The sequence below is a fragment of the Octopus bimaculoides genome, chromosome 23 (assembly GCF_046866305.1).
Source record: "Octopus bimaculoides isolate indiv1 chromosome 23, ASM4686630v1, whole genome shotgun sequence".
Lineage (NCBI taxonomy): Eukaryota > Metazoa > Mollusca > Cephalopoda > Octopoda > Octopodidae > Octopus > Octopus bimaculoides.
This window is the reverse complement of record NC_142950.1, coordinates 16,764,762-16,769,761: the sequence shown is the minus strand read 5'-3', so window position 1 is coordinate 16,769,761 and position 5,000 is coordinate 16,764,762. Positions and strand designations below refer to the sequence as shown.

The 5,000-nt window shown below is 36.9% G+C and overlaps 1 protein-coding gene across 1 annotated transcript in view; it reads right to left on the bottom strand.

The window, feature by feature from the left end:
* LOC106871154 (SCY1-like protein 2) overlaps positions 1-5,000 on the bottom strand; it is a 726,002-nt gene that overhangs the window by 290,311 nt on the left and 430,691 nt on the right. The window lies entirely within an intron of this gene.

Genomic DNA, 5,000 nt, shown 5'->3' with positions numbered 1-5,000 from the left:
AAGTCAGCGCTGCCCGGACATTGAACGAGGGCCTCCAGACTGGTTTCCTCACACTGCGTGCACCTCGTACAGTTCCGTCTGACAGCGCATCTGTACCTATAGAGCTTGTCTCGAACCGATAGCGCCACCCGGTAGCACTGCCGAGCCAAGAATCCTCTATAAATTTCTAAAGCGGAACATTCACCAATCCCATTCCGTCCGACACTTTCCTAATTCTGCCAACTTACCGCCAACAATAGTATAAATCGCTGGTAGGGAGATCGTATTTCATTTTGCAACCATAATATATACCACCAAAGATGTCAGACGATTATAAGTCAATACTGTGTCGTAATATTCTAAATTCTATAGAAAACCTATAGACATACATTAAAAAAATGTCAACAATGATAATATTATTGAATTCTGTTATTAGCTACAAAATCCCAAGACACTGAGGACAATATCAAAAAGGTGGGATCAAAAAGCGATCGAAGGCAGGCAACAACAATAAGGTTATAACAAAAAATAAGAAAATTACAAAAATAAATAGAAAACTTGAAATTTTGTCGGTGGAGGCTGGTCAATTACATTGAATCCAGTGCTCAACTGTTACTAGAATTTATCAATCTCAAAACGATGAAAGGCAAATCGACCACGGCGGAATTTGAACTCAGAACGTAGAAGCGGACGAAATGCCACTAAAAATTTTTCCCGGTGTGCTAACGATTCTGCCAGCTGGCCGTCTTACTAACGATGATGCAACAACAACAACAACAACTACTACTACTACTACTACTACTACTACTACTACTACTACTACTACTACTACTACTGAGGATGATGATGATAATGAAGAAGAAGAAGAAGATTCACAATTGGTTTCTAAAACAAGAAACAGTTAATTTACGGCATAAATTGCAAATTAACAATTACTGTGCAAGTATTTGTGCATTTAGCATGGTGTGTATATTACTTAGCGTATTAGCACACTTTGAATATAAGTCTACTGGCCTAAGGGCGCTCTTTGACCATGTTTAGGAAGAGAGTTGCCGTCTTTGAAGTGAAGAACATGTAATTGTCACCTTAGATCCTCAAAACAAGGTGAGCTATAATCAATAATCAATGATTTAAACTGATTGATCTCGAAATGGGTCATTTTCTAGTTGAAGAATATGTATATCTTTGTGTGTATGGGTGTTTGTATTGTATGTATATATGTAAGTGCGTATGTATGCTTATGTATGTTTATGTGTATGTACACACACACACACAAACACACACACACACACACACACACACACACATATATATATGTCTGTATTAAATTGTGTCGGAATGTGTATTCATGATTATGTATATGCTGATATGCAATATATGTTTGTGTCGTATGTGTGAGTATGAAGTATGGCTGGCTAGATGTATATTCGTACGCAAGCGTACAGTATATGAATGCATATATATATGTTTGTATATATGGATGTGTGTATATTTGTATATATGTGTGTGCTATATCGGTAGTCGTGTATTTATGAATGTACGTACGAGTCTCAGTACGTATGCATGCAAGTAGATAAGTTTAGCAATGAATATATATATTTCTATATATATATATATATAAGAGAATTTGTTTTGGGTTTGAAAATTGGACGTGGATCTAAAAACGTGTAGTCGCTTTTAAATTTTGTAATAAGTTAATTCAAATATCAAACAATATTTTGCTTATCAATGGTACGAATATATAAATATAGGGTTTAGGAAAGTTTAAAGTACCGAGGTAAAAATTGGAGAAGCATGTTTAAACGGTCAAATGTTCACAGAAACTTCATTGAGTTTCACAGGGTGAGAGAGTAATATAAGTACAAATGTTCAGTGAAGATCATAACAAATGTACATTATTGCAAGTCATATTGAGTTTTTTATGAAAACAAAATGAAGAAAAAAAGGTGGAGAGAAAAAAGTGTTTTTTGAAGCAATTTCTGTCGTTGTGCGTGTAGTTCTTTTTCAATATATATATATATATATATATATATATATATATATATATATATGTGTGTGTGTGTGTGTGTGTGTGTGTGTGTGTGTGTGTGTGTGTGTGTGTGTGTGTGTGTATGTATATATATATATATATATATATATATATATATCTACAGAAGGTTGAAAAGGAACACACGAGTTGATATGTATAAGGAAAATAAGACAAGGTAGAAAATGCTAAAATAATTTTATCATGAATAATATTTTAGTACCGGTTTCACTCTTTGCAACATTTTACAAAGACTGAAACCGATACTAAAACGTTCTTCATGATAAAATTATTTCCTTATATATATATATATACCTACCTACCTACCTACCTACCTATCTATCTATCTATCTATCTATCTATACAAATATGTAAATATATGTATATACATATATACGTGTGTGTGTATAAAGTCTACTTCAATATACATAGATATATACATTTGTATTTATGTGAAATTTTAAATAATGTTCTTTTATATACCAAAAGAATTTGATAATAAACTGAAATATTGCCCAATAAATTTTAGTGGAATACATATATATTAATTTTAAAACAGTTGACAATGACCTCGAAGTTCTGGTTTCCCAGCCTTATTCTTATACATACACATGCACGGAACGCTAATTCATTCCGAGCTGATTCAAACTTTTATTTAAAATATGCATAACTCTTACCAATTGTGTTGAATGCCATTTTCTTTCATTTGTTCGCACCACTCACTCTCATATATCGATATAAATACTAGCATACCTCTGTCATCAAAAATACTGTCACTTCTATTAATGATCGAAAATGGCGTTTCAACAAGTGGGAGAAACCATTGCTAAATGTCAGCAACCTTGTAAATATATGTACATACACAGAATTGAAGCACTTGAAGTATCATATATTGTTGATATAATGTGCGCGCGTGTGTGGTCAATTCTGTGTGATTGGCTTTTGGTGAAGGAGTGAGTTTCACGTTGCTACTCGCTTTCGAGTTTACTACCTGGATATTGGTTTATCTGGGATCTTGGAAAGCAAGTGGTCAAATTGTTTCTTGAAAACATCTACTCCCACTCCATCAGATCCCTCAGATGTTTTGGCAAGGCGTTAAATAGCTGTGGGCGCTTGAATCCACAGCTGTTGCAGTACATGCTCCTCACCTCAGATGGGACAGCTGGGACCTTTGGAACAGTGCAGTGACGTCCAATTCGTGCTCTGGTATAACTCTCAATTCCAACGTTTGGTGCCAGCCCCTCCAATATCTTCCACACAAATATCACTGCATACCTCTTCCAGCTTCGCTCCAGGGAGTAGAGTCGTAGCTCTTTTAGTCTCTCCAGTGGCTCAGCTGTTCTATTGATGCCATCTTCCTTGTGTAGCCTCACTGAACCGCCTCGAGTTCTGACATTGTAAGGTGACCACATTTGAGAGAAGTCCAAACGGCTGAGAACAAATATCTTTCATAAGACCTGCATAGTTTCCCTTGTTCTGAAGGTTCTCTGCCACCGTCTTGGTGATATGCATGTGAAGCGATGCATCGTTGCTCATATCAATCTCAAGATCACCCACCGAATGTGATTCTGGGATTGCCGTTCCTTTTGGTCCAAAGCATCGTTGTTACATTCACATGTATGTTATTTGGATCTCTTTCACTCTTTCACTCTTTTACTTGTTTCAGTCATATGACTGCGGCCATGCTGGAGCACCGCCTTTAGTCGGAGCAAATCGACCCCAGGACTTATTCTTTGTAAGCCTAGTACTTATTCTCTTTTGCTGAACCGCTAAGTTACGGGGACGCAAACACACCAGCATCGGTTGTCAAGCGATGCTGGGTAGGGTGAGGGACAAACACAGACACAAGCGCGCACGCACACGCACTCACACACACATGTATATATATATATATATATATATATATATATATATATATATATATATATATATATATATATATATATTTATATACATATACATATACATATATACGACGAGCTTCTTTCAGTTTCCGTCTACCAAATCTACTCACAAGGCTTTGATCGGTCCAAGGCTATAGTAGAAGAGACTTGCCCAAGGTGCCTCGCAGTGGGACTGAACCCGGAACCATGAGGTTCGTAAGCAAGCTACTTACTACACAGCCACTCCCGCACCTGGATGATAATATTTTGAAAATAAAGCGTTTAATATTTAATTTCGTATATATACTGGCATGTGTGTGTGTGTGTGTGTGTGTGTGTGTGTGCGTGCGTGCGTGCGCGTAACTGATTAACTAAATGCAATTCACGATAAAGATTAGCGGTTGTATTTTTATTAAACTACTGGCTTCTTTAGGGCAACATCTTTGAACACTGTTCGCCTGCATTCAGCGTCTCTGATTACCACCCTCCCACTCCTTTTCTTGTTTTACTCTTCTCTTCCTAGCGTAACCTATGATACCCATATAGTATTTTATAATATGTAGGATATTGCAGCAGTAACGGTGTCTTGCAGTGTTTAGGCATAAGCGATCTTTAGATGAGTTAAAATATGTCTGTTATATTTCAACTTCATTGCAGTTACCGTGATGAAAAAAATTCTCTTTTAAAATAAAAGGATGCAGAACCATATCTGTCCAGTGCTGCCTACTGTCGGTTCTGTTTCTAGCTCTTTAGCCGTTATCAATGTTAAATACCGAAGAGAGACAACTCTAGATATACTTAAGCCGTAGCTTTAACTAAAACAGTCAACAACATTAACTGAGACATTCCAGTGGACCACCCAGTCAGAAAAAAAACAGCTTTAATTAAGGCTGACCGGATGGGCGGGTGGCCAACATCCCCTGTGTGAGTGCATGTACGAGCGAAAATCTGTGTGTATGCATCCTGATCGACGCTAGCTAGCTCAACAACTTTTCGCCCCCTTAGATATTACAGCCTGCATACGTATCACTCCTCCCTTCTTCTAATACCATTCATCTGTCTTAAACCCAGTGTAACTCAATCCATCCCTATCCATCCATTTATTTCCTTTA